The sequence below is a fragment of the Corythoichthys intestinalis genome, chromosome 1 (assembly GCF_030265065.1).
Source record: "Corythoichthys intestinalis isolate RoL2023-P3 chromosome 1, ASM3026506v1, whole genome shotgun sequence".
Classification (NCBI taxonomy): domain Eukaryota; kingdom Metazoa; phylum Chordata; class Actinopteri; order Syngnathiformes; family Syngnathidae; genus Corythoichthys; species Corythoichthys intestinalis.
Window position 1 is genome coordinate 77,768,311 of NC_080395.1, and position 17,155 is coordinate 77,785,465.

Consider the following 17,155-nt stretch of genomic DNA (forward strand, 5'->3'; position numbering starts at 1 on the left):
GTTTGAGGATTGCGCTCAAATCAAATGTCCTAGAACCAAATTTCCACATGTAACTACTAGATTGTGATACAATACACTAATGGGTGAAGTTTGGTTTACTTCTGCGCAGCGGTTTGGGAGTTAACATCAAAATTACATTTCTCGGCCATATCGCATAGATCTCACTGTGAAAAGGCTTAAATGGCTTTTTTGACCTAAGTTTGAGGATTGCGCTCAAACCAAATGTCCTAGAACAAAATTTTCAAATGTAACTACTAGAATGTGATACAATACACTATTGGGTGAAGTTTGGTTGACTTCTGCGCAGCGGTTTGGGAGTTAACATTAAAATTACATTTCTCGGCCATATCGCATAGATCTCACTGTGAAAAGGCTAAAATGGCTTTTTTGACCTAAGTTTGAGGATTGCGCTCAAACAAAATGTCCTAGAACAAAATTTTCAAATGTAACTACTAGATTGTGATACAATACACTATTGGGTGAAGTTTGGTTGACTTCTGCGCAGCGGTTTGGGAGTTAACATCAAAATTACATTTCTCGGCCATATCGCATAGATCTCACTGTGAAAAGGCTTAAATGACTTTTTTAATTAAGTTTGATGATTGCGTTCAAACAAAATGTCCTAGAACAAAATTTTCAAATGTAACTACTAGATTGTGATACAATACACTATTGGGTGAAGTTTGGTTGACTTCTGCGCAGCGGTTTGGGAGTTAACATCAAAATTACATTTCTCGGCCATATCGCATAGATCTCACTGTGAAAAGGCTTAAATGGCTTTTTTGACCTAAGTTTGAGGATTGCGCTCAAATCAAATGTCCTAGAACCAAATTTCCACATGTAACTACTAGATTGTGATACAATACACTAATGGGTGAAGTTTGGTTTACTTCTGCGCAGCGGTTTGGGAGTTAACATCAAAATTACATTTCTCGGCCATATCGCATAGATCTCACTGTGAAAAGGCTTAAATGACTTTTTTAATTAAGTTTGATGATTGCGTTCAAACAAAATGTCCTAGAACAAAATTTTCAAATGTAACTACTAGATTGTGATACAATACACTATTGGGTGAAGTTTGGTTGACTTCTGCGCAGCGGTTTGGGAGTTAACATCAAAATTACATTTCTCGGCCATATCGCATAGATCTCACTGTGAAAAGGCTTAAATGGCTTTTTTGACCTAAGTTTGAGGATTGCGCTCAAATCAAATGTCCTAGAACCAAATTTCTACATGTAACTACTAGATTGTGATACAATACACTAATGGGTGAAGTTTGGTTTACTTCTGCGCAGCGGTTTGGGAGTTAACATCAAAATTACATTTCTCGGCCATATTGCATAGATCTCACTGTGAAAAGGCTTAAATGGCTTTTTTGACCTAAGTTTGAGGATTGCGCTCAAACCAAATGTCCTAGAACGAAATTTTCAAATGTAACTATTAGAATGTGATACAATACACTATTGGGTGAAGTTTGGTTGACTTCTGCGCAGCGGTTTGGGAGTTAACATCAAAATTACATTTCTCGGCCAGATCGCATAGATCTCACTGTGAAAAGGCTTAAATGGCTTTTTTGACCTAAGTTTGAGGATTGCGCTCAAACAAAATGTCCTAGAACAAAATTTTCAAATGTAACTACTAGATTGTGATACAATACACTATTGGGTGAAGTTTGGTTGACTTCTGCGCAGCGGTTTGGGAGTTAACATCAAAATTACATTTCTCGGCCATATCGCATAGATCTCACTGTGAAAAGGCTTAAATGACTTTTTTAATTAAGTTTGATGATTGCGTTCAAACAAAATGTCCTAGAACAAAATTTTCAAATGTAACTACTAGATTGTGATACAATACACTATTGGGTGAAGTTTCATTGACTTCTGCGCAGCGGTTTGGGAGTTAACATCAAAATTACATTTCTCGGCCAAATCGCATAGATCTCACTGTGAAAAGGCTTAAATTGCTTTTTTGACCTAAGTTTGAGGATTGCGCTCAAATCAAATGTCCTAGAACCAAATTTCCACATGTAACTACTAGATTGTGATACAATACACTAATGGGAGAAGTTTGGTTTACTTCTGCGCAGCGGTTTGGGAGTTAACATCAAAATTACATTTCTCGGCCATATCGCATAGATCTCACTGTGAAAAGGCTTAAATGGCTTTTTTGACCTAAGTTTGAGGATTGCGCTCAAATCAAATGTTCTAGAAGCAAATTTCCACATGTAATTACTAGATTGTGATACAATACACTAATGGGTGAAGTTTGGTTGACTTCTGCGCAGCGGTTTGGGAGTTAACATCAAAATTACATTTCTCGGCCATATCGCATAGATCTCACTGTGAAAAGGCTTAAATGACTTTTTTAATTAAGTTTAATGATTGCGCTCAAACCAAATGTCCTAGAACGAAATTTTCAAATGTAACTACTAGAATGTGATACAATACACTATTGGGTGAAGTTTACTTGACTTCTGCGCAGCGGTTTGGGAGTTAACATCAAAATTACATTTCTCGGCCATATCGCATAGATCTCACTGTGAAAAGGCTTAAATGGCTTTTTTGACCTAAGTTTAATGATTGCGCTCAAACCAAATGTCCTAGAACGAAATTTTCAAATGTAACTACTAGAATGTGGTACAATACACTATTGGGTGAAGTTTGGTTGACTTCTGCGCAGCGGTTTGGGAGTTAACATCAAAATTACATTTCTCGGCCATATCGCATAGATCTCACTGTGAAAAGGCTTAAATGGCTTTTTTGACCTAAGTTTGAGGATTGCGCTCAAATCAAATGTCCTAGAACCAAATTTCCACATGTAACTACTAGATTGTGATACAATACACTAATGGGTGAAGTTTGGTTTACTTCTGCGCAGCGGTTTGGGAGTTAACATCAAAATTACATTTCTCGGCCATATCGCATAGATCTCACTGTGAAAAGGCTTAAATGACTTTTTTAATTAAGTTTGATGATTGCGCTCAAACAAAATGTCCTAGAACAAAATTTTCAAATGTAACTACTAGATTGTGATACAATACACTATTGGGTGAAGTTTGGTTGACTTCTGCGCAGCGGTTTGGGAGTTAACATCAAAATTACATTTCTCGGCCATATCGCATAGATCTCACTGTGAAAAGGCTTAAATGGCTTTTTTGACCTAAGTTTGAGGATTGCGCTCAAATCAAATGTCCTAGAACCAAATTTCCACATGTAACTACTAGATTGTGATACAATACACTAATGGGTGAAGTTTGGTTTACTTCTGCGCAGCGGTTTGGGAGTTAACATCAAAATTACATTTCTCGGCCATATCGCATAGATCTCACTGTGAAAAGGCTTAAATGGCTTTTTTGACCTAAGTTTGAGGATTGCGCTCAAACCAAATGTCCTAGAAGCAAATTTTCAAATGTAATTACTAGATTGTGATACAATACACTAATGGGTGAAGTTTGGTTGACTTCTGCGCAGCGGTTTGGGAGTTAACATCAAAATTACATTTCTCGGCCATATCGCATAGATCTCACTGTGAAAAGGCTTAAATGACTTTTTTAATTAAGTTTAATGATTGCGCTCAAACCAAATGTCCTAGAACGAAATTTTCAAATGTAACTACTAGAATGTGATACAATACACTATTGGGTGAAGTTTAGTTGACTTCTGCGCAGCGGTTTGGGAGTTAACATCAAAATTACATTTCTCGGCCATATCGCATAGATCTCACTGTGAAAAGGCTTAAATGGCTTTTTTGACCTAAGTTTAATGATTGCGCTCAAACCAAATGTCCTAGAACGAAATTTTCAAATGTAACTACTAGAATGTGATACAATACACTATTGGGTGAAGTTTGGTTGACTTCTGCGCAGCGGTTTGGGAGTTAACATCAAAATTACATTTCTCGGCCATATCGCATAGATCTCACTGTGAAAAGGCTTAAATGGCTTTTTTGACCTAAGTTTGAGGATTGCGCTCAAATCAAATGTCCTAGAACCAAATTTCCACATGTAACTACTAGATTGTGATACAATACACTAATGGGTGAAGTTTGGTTGACTTCTGCGCAGCGGTTTGGGAGTTAACATCAAAATTACATTTCTCGGCCATATCGCATAGATCTCACTGTGAAAAGGCTTAAATGACTTTTTTAATTAAGTTTGATGATTGCGCTCAAACAAAATGTCCTAGAACAAAATTTTCAAATGTAACTACTAGATTGTGATACAATACACTATTGGGTGAAGTTTGGTTGACTTCTGCGCAGCGGTTTGGGAGTTAACATCAAAATTACATTTCTCGGCCATATCGCATAGATCTCACTGTGAAAAGGCTTAAATGACTTTTTTTAATTAAGTTTGAAGATTGCGCTCAAATCAAATGTCCTAGAACTAAATTTCCATATGTAACTACTAGATTGTGATAAAATACACTATTGGGTGAAGTTTGGTTGACTTCTGCGCAGCGGTTTGGGAGTTAACATCAAAATTACATTTCTCGGCCATATCGCATAGATCTCACTGTGAAAAGGCTTAAATGGCTTTTTTGACCTAAGTTTGAGGATTGCGCTCAAATCAAATGTCCTATAACCAAATTTTCACATGTAACTACTAGATTGTGATACAATACACTAATGGGTGAAGTTTGGTTGACTTCTGCGCAGCGGTTTGGGAGTTAACATCAAAATTACATTTCTCGGCCATATCGCATAGATCTCACTGTGAAAAGGCTTAAATGACTTTTTTTAATTAAGTTTGAAGATTGCGCTCAAATCAAATGTCCTAGAACTAAATTTCCATATGTAACTACTAGATTGTGATAAAATACACTATTGGGTGAAGTTTGGTTGACTTCTGCGCAGCGGTTTGGGAGTTAACATCAAAATTACATTTCTCGGCCATATCGCATAGATCTCACTGTGAAAAGGCTTAAATGGCTTTTTTGACCTAAGTTTGAGGATTGCGCTCAAATCAAATGTCCTATAACCAAATTTTCACATGTAACTACTAGATTGTGATTCAATACACTAATGGGTGAAGTTTGGTTGACTTCTGCGCAGCGGTTTGGGAGTTAACATCAAAATTACATTTCTCGGCCATATCGCATTGATCTCACTGTGAAAAGGCTTAAATGACTTTTTTAATTAAGTTTGATGATTGCGTTCAAACAAAATGTCCTAGAACAAAATTTTCAAATGTAACTACTAGATTGTGATACAATACACTATTGGGTGAAGTTTGGTTGACTTCTGCGCAGCGGTTTGGGAGTTAACATCAAAATTACATTTCTCGGCCATATCGCATAGATCTCACTGTGAAAAGGCTTAAATGGCTTTTTTGACCTAAGTTTGAGGATTGCGCTCAAATCAAATGTCCTATAACCAAATTTCCACATGTAACTACTAGATTGTGATACAATACACTAATGGGTGAAGTTTGGTTTACTTCTGCGCAGCGGTTTGGGAGTTAACATCAAAATTACATTTCTCGGCCATATTGCATAGATCTCACTGTGAAAAGGCTTAAATGGCTTTTTTGACCTAAGTTTGAGGATTGCGCTCAAACCAAATGTCCTAGAACTAAATTTTCAAATGTAACTATTAGAATGTGATACAATACACTATTGGGTGAAGTTTGGTTGACTTCTGCGCAGCGGTTTGGGAGTTAACATCAAAATTACATTTCTCGGCCATATCGCATAGATCTCACTGTGAAAAGGCTTAAATGGCTTTTTTGACCTAAGTTTGAGGATTGCGCTCAAACAAAATGTCCTAGAACAAAATTTTCAAATGTAACTACTAGATTGTGATACAATACACTATTGGGTGAAGTTTGGTTGACTTCTGCGCAGCGGTTTGGGAGTTAACATCAAAATTACATTTCTCGGCCATATCGCATAGATCTCACTGTGAAAAGGCTTAAATGACTTTTTTAATTAAGTTTGATGATTGCGTTCAAACAAAATGTCCTAGAACAAAATTTTCAAATGTAACTACTAGATTGTGATACAATACACTATTGGGTGAAGTTTCATTGACTTCTGCGCAGCGGTTTGGGAGTTAACATCAAAATTACATTTCTCGGCCATATCGCATAGATCTCACTGTGAAAAGGCTTAAATGGCTTTTTTGACCTAAGTTTGAGGATTGCGCTCAAATCAAATGTCCTAGAACGAAATTTTCAAATGTAACTACTAGAATGTGGTACAATACACTATTGGGTGAAGTTTGGTTGACTTCTGCGCAGCGGTTTGGGAGTTAACATCAAAATTACATTTCTCGGCCATATCGCATAGATCTCACTGTGAAAAGGCTTAAATGGCTTTTTTGACCTAAGTTTGAGGATTGCGCTCAAATCAAATGTCCTAGAACCAAATTTCCACATGTAACTACTAGATTGTGATACAATACACTAATGGGTGAAGTTTGGTTTACTTCTGCGCAGCGGTTTGGGAGTTAACATCAAAATTACATTTCTCGGCCATATCGCATAGATCTCACTGTGAAAAGGCTTAAATGACTTTTTTAATTAAGTTTGATGATTGCGCTCAAACAAAATGTCCTAGAACAAAATTTTCAAATGTAACTACTAGATTGTGATACAATACACTATTGGGTGAAGTTTGGTTGACTTCTGCGCAGCGGTTTGGGAGTTAACATCAAAATTACATTTCTCGGCCATATCGCATAGATCTCACTGTGAAAAGGCTTAAATGACTTTTTTGACCTAAGTTTGAGGATTGCGCTCAAATCAAATGTCCTAGAACCAAATTTCCACATGTAACTACTAGATTGTGATACAATACACTAATGGGTGAAGTTTGGTTTACTTCTGCGCAGCGGTTTGGGAGTTAACATCAAAATTACATTTCTCGGCCATATCGCATAGATCTCACTGTGAAAAGGCTTAAATGGCTTTTTTGACCTAAGTTTGAGGATTGCGCTCAAATCAAATGTCCTAGAAGCAAATTTCCACATGTAATTACTAGATTGTGATACAATACACTAATGGGTGAAGTTTGGTTGACTTCTGCGCAGCGGTTTGGGAGTTAACATCAAAATTACATTTCTCGGCCATATCGCATAGATCTCACTGTGAAAAGGCTTAAATGGCTTTTTTGACCTAAGTTTGAGGATTGCGCTCAAATCAAATGTCCTAGAACCAAATTTCCACATGTAACTACTAGATTGTTATACAATACACTAATGGGTGAAGTTTGGTTTACTTCTGCGCAGCGGTTTGGGAGTTAACATCAAAATTACATTTCTCGGCCATATCGCATAGATCTCACTGTGAAAAGGCTTAAATGGCTTTTTTGACCTAAGTTTGAGGATTGCGCTCAAACCAAATGTCCAAGAACGAAATTTTCAAATGTAACTACTAGAATGTGATACAATACACTATTGGGTGAAGTTTGGTTGACTTCTGCGCAGCGGTTTGGGAGTTAACATCAAAATTACATTTCTCGGCCATATCGCATAGATCTCACTGTGAAAAGGCTTAAATGGCTTTTTTGACCTAAGTTTGAGGATTGCGCTCAAACAAAATGTCCTAGAACAAAATTTTCAAATGTAACTACTAGATTGTGATACAATACACTATTGGGTGAAGTTTGGTTGACTTCTGCGCAGCGGTTTGGGAGTTAACATCAAAATTACATTTCTCGGCCATATCGCATAGATCTCACTGTGAAAAGGCTTAAATGACTTTTTTGACCTAAGTTTGAGGATTGCGCTCAAATCAAATGTCCTAGAACCAAATTTCCACATGTAACTACTAGATTGTGATACAATACACTAATGGGTGAAGTTTGGTTTACTTCTGCGCAGCGGTTTGGGAGTTAACATCAAAATTACATTTCTCGGCCATATCGCATAGATCTCACTGTGAAAAGGCTTAAATGACTTTTTTGACCTAAGTTTGAGGATTGCGCTCAAATCAAATGTCCTAGAACCAAATTTCCACATGTAACTACTAGATTGTGATACAATACACTAATGGGTGAAGTTTGGTTTACTTCTGCGCAGCGGTTTGGGAGTTAACATCAAAATTACATTTCTCGGCCATATCGCATAGATCTCACTGTGAAAAGGCTTAAATGGCTTTTTTGACCTAAGTTTGAGGATTGCGCTCAAATCAAATGTCCTAGAAGCAAATTTCCACATGTAATTACTAGATTGTGATACAATACACTAATGGGTGAAGTTTGGTTGACTTCTGCGCAGCGGTTTGGGAGTTAACATCAAAATTACATTTCTCGGCCATATCGCATAGATCTCACTGTGAAAAGGCTTAAATGGCTTTTTTGACCTAAGTTTGAGGATTGCGCTCAAATCAAATGTCCTAGAACCAAATTTCCACATGTAACTACTAGATTGTTATACAATACACTAATGGGTGAAGTTTGGTTTACTTCTGCGCAGCGGTTTGGGAGTTAACATCAAAATTACATTTCTCGGCCATATCGCATAGATCTCACTGTGAAAAGGCTTAAATGGCTTTTTTGACCTAAGTTTGAGGATTGCGCTCAAACCAAATGTCCAAGAACGAAATTTTCAAATGTAACTACTAGAATGTGATACAATACACTATTGGGTGAAGTTTGGTTGACTTCTGCGCAGCGGTTTGGGAGTTAACATCAAAATTACATTTCTCGGCCATATCGCATAGATCTCACTGTGAAAAGGCTTAAATGGCTTTTTTGACCTAAGTTTGAGGATTGCGCTCAAACAAAATGTCCTAGAACAAAATTTTCAAATGTAACTACTAGATTGTGATACAATACACTATTGGGTGAAGTTTGGTTGACTTCTGCGCAGCGGTTTGGGAGTTAACATCAAAATTACATTTCTCGGCCATATCGCATAGATCTCACTGTGAAAAGGCTTAAATGACTTTTTTGACCTAAGTTTGAGGATTGCGCTCAAATCAAATGTCCTAGAACCAAATTTCCACATGTAACTACTAGATTGTGATACAATACACTAATGGGTGAAGTTTGGTTTACTTCTGCGCAGCGGTTTGGGAGTTAACATCAAAATTACATTTCTCGGCCATATCGCATAGATCTCACTGTGAAAAGGCTTAAATGGCTTTTTTGACCTAAGTTTGAGGATTGCGCTCAAATCAAATGTCCTAGAAGCAAATTTCCACATGTAATTACTAGATTGTGATACAATACACTAATGGGTGAAGTTTGGTTGACTTCTGCGCAGAGGTTTGGGAGTTAAAATCAAAATTACATTTCTCGGCCATATCGCATAGATCTCACTGTGAAAAGGCTTAAATGACTTTTTTAATTAAGTTTAATGATTGCGCTCAAACCAAATGTCCTAGAACGAAATTTTCAAATGTAACTACTAGAATGTGATACAATACACTATTGGGTGAAGTTTAGTTGACTTCTGCGCAGCGGTTTGGGAGTTAACATCAAAATTACATTTCTCGGCCATATCGCATAGATCTCACTGTGAAAAGGCTTAAATGGCTTTTTTGACCTAAGTTTAATGATTGCGCTCAAACCAAATGTCCTAGAACGAAATTTTCAAATGTAACTACTAGAATGTGATACAATACACTATTGGGTGAAGTTTGGTTGACTTCTGCGCAGCGGTTTGGGAGTTAACATCAAAATTACATTTCTCGGCCATATCGCATAGATCTCACTGTGAAAAGGCTTAAATGGCTTTTTTGACCTAAGTTTGAGGATTGCGCTCAAATCAAATGTCCTAGAACCAAATTTCCACATGTAACTACTAGATTGTGATACAATACACTATTGGTTGAAGTTTGGTTGACTTCTGCGCAGCGGTTTGGGAGTTAACATCAAAATTACATTTCTCGGCCATATCGCATAGATCTCACTGTGAAAAGGCTTAAATGGCTTTTTTGACCTAAGTTTGAGGATTGCGCTCAAACAAAATGTCCTAGAACAAAATTTTCAAATGTAACTACTAGATTGTGATACAATACACTAATGGTTGAAGTTTGGTTGACTTCTGCGAAGCGGTTTGGGAGTTAACATCAAAATTACATTTCTCGGCCATATCGCATAGATCTCACTGTGAAAAGGCTTAAATGACTTTTTTTAATTAAGTTTGAAGATTGCGCTCAAATCAAATGTCCTAGAACTAAATTTCCATATGTAACTACTAGATTGTGATAAAATACACTATTGGGTGAAGTTTGGTTGACTTCTGCGCAGCGGTTTGGGAGTTAACATCAAAATTACATTTCTCGGCCATATCGCATAGATCTCACTGTGAAAAGGCTTAAATGGCTTTTTTGACCTAAGTTTGAGGATTGCGCTCAAACAAAATGTCCTAGAACAAAATTTTCAAATGTAACTACTAGATTGTGATACAATACACTATTGGGTGAAGTTTGGTTGACTTCTGCGCAGCGGTTTGGGAGTTAACATCAAAATTACATTTCTCGGCCATATCGCATAGATCTCACTGTGAAAAGGCTTAAATGGCTTTTTTGACCTAAGTTTGAGGATTGCGCTCAAATCAAATGTCCTAGAACCAAATTTCCACATGTAACTACTAGATTGTGATACAATACACTAATGGGTGAAGTTTGGTTTACTTCTGCGCAGCGGTTTGGGAGTTAACATCAAAATTACATTTCTCGGCCATATCGCATAGATCTCACTGTGAAAAGGCTTAAATGGCTTTTTTGACCTAAGTTTGAGGATTGCGCTCAAACCAAATGTCCTAGAACGAAATTTTCAAATGTAACTACTAGAATGTGATACAATACACTATTGGGTGAAGTTTGGTTGACTTCTGCGCAGCGGTTTGGGAGTTAACATCAAAATTACATTTCTCGGCCATATCGCATAGATCTCACTGTGAAAAGGCTTAAATGGCTTTTTTGACCTAAGTTTGAGGATTGCGCTCAAACAAAATGTCCTAGAACAAAATTTTCAAATGTAACTACTAGATTGTGATACAATACACTATTGGGTGAAGTTTGGTTGACTTCTGCGCAGCGGTTTGGGAGTTAACATCAAAATTACATTTCTCGGCCATATCGCATAGATCTCACTGTGAAAAGGCTTAAATGACTTTTTTGACCTAAGTTTGAGGATTGCGCTCAAATCAAATGTCCTAGAACCAAATTTCCACATGTAACTACTAGATTGTGATACAATACACTAATGGGTGAAGTTTGGTTTACTTCTGCGCAGCGGTTTGGGAGTTAACATCAAAATTACATTTCTCGGCCATATCGCATAGATCTCACTGTGAAAAGGCTTAAATGGCTTTTTTGACCTAAGTTTGAGGATTGCGCTCAAATCAAATGTCCTAGAAGCAAATTTCCACATGTAATTACTAGATTGTGATACAATACACTAATGGGTGAAGTTTGGTTGACTTCTGCGCAGCGGTTTGGGAGTTAACATCAAAATTACATTTCTCGGCCATATCGCATAGATCTCACTGTGAAAAGGCTTAAATGACTTTTTTAATTAAGTTTAATGATTGCGCTCAAACCAAATGTCCTAGAACGAAATTTTCAAATGTAACTACTAGAATGTGATACAATACACTATTGGGTGAAGTTTAGTTGACTTCTGCGCAGCGGTTTGGGAGTTAACATCAAAATTACATTTCTCGGCCATATCGCATAGATCTCACTGTGAAAAGGCTTAAATGGCTTTTTTGACCTAAGTTTAATGATTGCGCTCAAACCAAATGTCCTAGAACGAAATTTTCAAATGTAACTACTAGAATGTGATACAATACACTATTGGGTGAAGTTTGGTTGACTTCTGCGCAGCGGTTTGGGAGTTAACATCAAAATTACATTTCTCGGCCATATCGCATAGATCTCACTGTGAAAAGGCTTAAATGGCTTTTTTGACCTAAGTTTGAGGATTGCGCTCAAATCAAATGTCCTAGAACCAAATTTCCACATGTAACTACTAGATTGTGATACAATACACTAATGGGTGAAGTTTGGTTGACTTCTGCGCAGCGGTTTGGGAGTTAACATCAAAATTACATTTCTCGGCCATATCGCATAGATCTCACTGTGAAAAGGCTTAAATGACTTTTTTAATTAAGTTTGATGATTGCGCTCAAACAAAATGTCCTAGAACAAAATTTTCAAATGTAACTACTAGATTGTGATACAATACACTATTGGGTGAAGTTTGGTTGACTTCTGCGCAGCGGTTTGGGAGTTAACATCAAAATTACATTTCTCGGCCATATCGCATAGATCTCACTGTGAAAAGGCTTAAATGACTTTTTTTAATTAAGTTTGAAGATTGCGCTCAAATCAAATGTCCTAGAACTAAATTTCCATATGTAACTACTAGATTGTGATAAAATACACTATTGGGTGAAGTTTGGTTGACTTCTGCGCAGCGGTTTGGGAGTTAACATCAAAATTACATTTCTCGGCCATATCGCATAGATCTCACTGTGAAAAGGCTTAAATGGCTTTTTTGACCTAAGTTTGAGGATTGCGCTCAAATCAAATGTCCTATAACCAAATTTTCACATGTAACTACTAGATTGTGATACAATACACTAATGGGTGAAGTTTGGTTGACTTCTGCGCAGCGGTTTGGGAGTTAACATCAAAATTACATTTCTCGGCCATATCGCATAGATCTCACTGTGAAAAGGCTTAAATGACTTTTTTTAATTAAGTTTGAAGATTGCGCTCAAATCAAATGTCCTAGAACTAAATTTCCATATGTAACTACTAGATTGTGATAAAATACACTATTGGGTGAAGTTTGGTTGACTTCTGCGCAGCGGTTTGGGAGTTAACATCAAAATTACATTTCTCGGCCATATCGCATAGATCTCACTGTGAAAAGGCTTAAATGGCTTTTTTGACCTAAGTTTGAGGATTGCGCTCAAATCAAATGTCCTATAACCAAATTTTCACATGTAACTACTAGATTGTGATTCAATACACTAATGGGTGAAGTTTGGTTGACTTCTGCGCAGCGGTTTGGGAGTTAACATCAAAATTACATTTCTCGGCCATATCGCATTGATCTCACTGTGAAAAGGCTTAAATGACTTTTTTAATTAAGTTTGATGATTGCGTTCAAACAAAATGTCCTAGAACAAAATTTTCAAATGTAACTACTAGATTGTGATACAATACACTATTGGGTGAAGTTTGGTTGACTTCTGCGCAGCGGTTTGGGAGTTAACATCAAAATTACATTTCTCGGCCATATCGCATAGATCTCACTGTGAAAAGGCTTAAATGGCTTTTTTGACCTAAGTTTGAGGATTGCGCTCAAATCAAATGTCCTATAACCAAATTTCCACATGTAACTACTAGATTGTGATACAATACACTAATGGGTGAAGTTTGGTTTACTTCTGCGCAGCGGTTTGGGAGTTAACATCAAAATTACATTTCTCGGCCATATTGCATAGATCTCACTGTGAAAAGGCTTAAATGGCTTTTTTGACCTAAGTTTGAGGATTGCGCTCAAACCAAATGTCCTAGAACTAAATTTTCAAATGTAACTATTAGAATGTGATACAATACACTATTGGGTGAAGTTTGGTTGACTTCTGCGCAGCGGTTTGGGAGTTAACATCAAAATTACATTTCTCGGCCATATCGCATAGATCTCACTGTGAAAAGGCTTAAATGGCTTTTTTGACCTAAGTTTGAGGATTGCGCTCAAACAAAATGTCCTAGAACAAAATTTTCAAATGTAACTACTAGATTGTGATACAATACACTATTGGGTGAAGTTTGGTTGACTTCTGCGCAGCGGTTTGGGAGTTAACATCAAAATTACATTTCTCGGCCATATCGCATAGATCTCACTGTGAAAAGGCTTAAATGACTTTTTTAATTAAGTTTGATTATTGCGTTCAAACAAAATGTCCTAGAACAAAATTTTCAAATGTAACTACTAGATTGTGATACAATACACTATTGGGTGAAGTTTCATTGACTTCTGCGCAGCGGTTTGGGAGTTAACATCAAAATTACATTTCTCGGCCATATCGCATAGATCTCACTGTGAAAAGGCTTAAATGGCTTTTTTGACCTAAGTTTGAGGATTGCGCTCAAATCAAATGTCCTAGAACGAAATTTTCAAATGTAACTACTAGAATGTGGTACAATACACTATTGGGTGAAGTTTGGTTGACTTCTGCGCAGCGGTTTGGGAGTTAACATCAAAATTACATTTCTCGGCCATATCGCATAGATCTCACTGTGAAAAGGCTTAAATGGCTTTTTTGACCTAAGTTTGAGGATTGCGCTCAAATCAAATGTCCTAGAACCAAATTTCCACATGTAACTACTAGATTGTGATACAATACACTAATGGGTGAAGTTTGGTTTACTTCTGCGCAGCGGTTTGGGAGTTAACATCAAAATTACATTTCTCGGCCATATCGCATAGATCTCACTGTGAAAAGGCTTAAATGACTTTTTTAATTAAGTTTGATGATTGCGCTCAAACAAAATGTCCTAGAACAAAATTTTCAAATGTAACTACTAGATTGTGATACAATACACTATTGGGTGAAGTTTGGTTGACTTCTGCGCAGCGGTTTGGGAGTTAACATCAAAATTACATTTCTCGGCCATATCGCATAGATCTCACTGTGAAAAGGCTTAAATGGCTTTTTTGACCTAAGTTTGAGGATTGCGCTCAAATCAAATGTCCTAGAACCAAATTTCCACATGTAACTACTAGATTGTGATACAATACACTAATGGGTGAAGTTTGGTTTACTTCTGCGCAGCGGTTTGGGAGTTAACATCAAAATTACATTTCTCGGCCATATCGCATAGATCTCACTGTGAAAAGGCTTAAATGGCTTTTTTGACCTAAGTTTGAGGATTGCGCTCAAACCAAATGTCCTAGAACGAAATTTTCAAATGTAACTACTAGAATGTGATACAATACACTATTGGGTGAAGTTTGGTTGACTTCTGCGCAGCGGTTTGGGAGTTAACATCAAAATTACATTTCTCGGCCATATCGCATAGATCTCACTGTGAAAAGGCTTAAATGGCTTTTTTGACCTAAGTTTGAGGATTGCACTCAAACAAAATGTCCTAGAACAAAATTTTCAAATGTAACTACTAGATTGTGATACAATACACTATTGGGTGAAGTTTGGTTGACTTCTGCGCAGCGGTTTGGGAGTTAACATCAAAATTACATTTCTCGGCCATATCGCATAGATCTCACTGTGAAAAGGCTTAAATGACTTTTTTGACCTAAGTTTGAGGATTGCGCTCAAATCAAATGTCCTAGAACCAAATTTCCACATGTAACTACTAGATTGTGATACAATACACTAATGGGTGAAGTTTGGTTTACTTCTGCGCAGCGGTTTGGGAGTTAACATCAAAATTACATTTCTCGGCCATATCGCATAGATCTCACTGTGAAAAGGCTTAAATGGCTTTTTTGACCTAAGTTTGAGGATTGCGCTCAAATCAAATGTCCTAGAAGCAAATTTCCACATGTAATTACTAGATTGTGATACAATACACTAATGGGTGAAGTTTGGTTGACTTCTGCGCAGCGGTTTGGGAGTTAACATCAAAATTACATTTCTCGGCCATATCGCATAGATCTCACTGTGAAAAGGCTTAAATGGCTTTTTTGACCTAAGTTTGAGGATTGCGCTCAAATCAAATGTCCTAGAACCAAATTTCCACATGTAACTACTAGATTGTTATACAATACACTAATGGGTGAAGTTTGGTTTACTTCTGCGCAGCGGTTTGGGAGTTAACATCAAAATTACATTTCTCGGCCATATCGCATAGATCTCACTGTGAAAAGGCTTAAATGGCTTTTTTGACCTAAGTTTGAGGATTGCGCTCAAACCAAATGTCCAAGAACGAAATTTTCAAATGTAACTACTAGAATGTGATACAATACACTATTGGGTGAAGTTTGGTTGACTTCTGCGCAGCGGTTTGGGAGTTAACATCAAAATTACATTTCTCGGCCATATCGCATAGATCTCACTGTGAAAAGGCTTAAATGGCTTTTTTGACCTAAGTTTGAGGATTGCGCTCAAACAAAATGTCCTAGAACAAAATTTTCAAATGTAACTACTAGATTGTGATACAATACACTATTGGGTGAAGTTTGGTTGACTTCTGCGCAGCGGTTTGGGAGTTAACATCAAAATTACATTTCTCGGCCATATCGCATAGATCTCACTGTGAAAAGGCTTAAATGACTTTTTTGACCTAAGTTTGAGGATTGCGCTCAAATCAAATGTCCTAGAACCAAATTTCCACATGTAACTACTAGATTGTGATACAATACACTAATGGGTGAAGTTTGGTTTACTTCTGCGCAGCGGTTTGGGAGTTAACATCAAAATTACATTTCTCGGCCATATCGCATAGATCTCACTGTGAAAAGGCTTAAATGACTTTTTTGACCTAAGTTTGAGGATTGCGCTCAAATCAAATGTCCTAGAACCAAATTTCCACATGTAACTACTAGATTGTGATACAATACACTAATGGGTGAAGTTTGGTTTACTTCTGCGCAGCGGTTTGGGAGTTAACATCAAAATTACATTTCTCGGCCATATCGCATAGATCTCACTGTGAAAAGGCTTAAATGGCTTTTTTGACCTAAGTTTGAGGATTGCGCTCAAATCAAATGTCCTAGAAGCAAATTTCCACATGTAATTACTAGATTGTGATACAATACACTAATGGGTGAAGTTTGGTTGACTTCTGCGCAGCGGTTTGGGAGTTAACATCAAAATTACATTTCTCGGCCATATCGCATAGATCTCACTGTGAAAAGGCTTAAATGGCTTTTTTGACCTAAGTTTGAGGATTGCGCTCAAATCAAATGTCCTAGAACCAAATTTCCACATGTAACTACTAGATTGTTATACAATACACTAATGGGTGAAGTTTGGTTTACTTCTGCGCAGCGGTTTGGGAGTTAACATCAAAATTACATTTCTCGGCCATATCGCATAGATCTCACTGTGAAAAGGCTTAAATGGCTTTTTTGACCTAAGTTTGAGGATTGCGCTCAAACCAAATGTCCAAGAACGAAATTTTCAAATGTAACTACTAGAATGTGATACAATACACTATTGGGTGAAGTTTGGTTGACTTCTGCGCAGCGGTTTGGGAGTTAACATCAAAATTACATTTCTC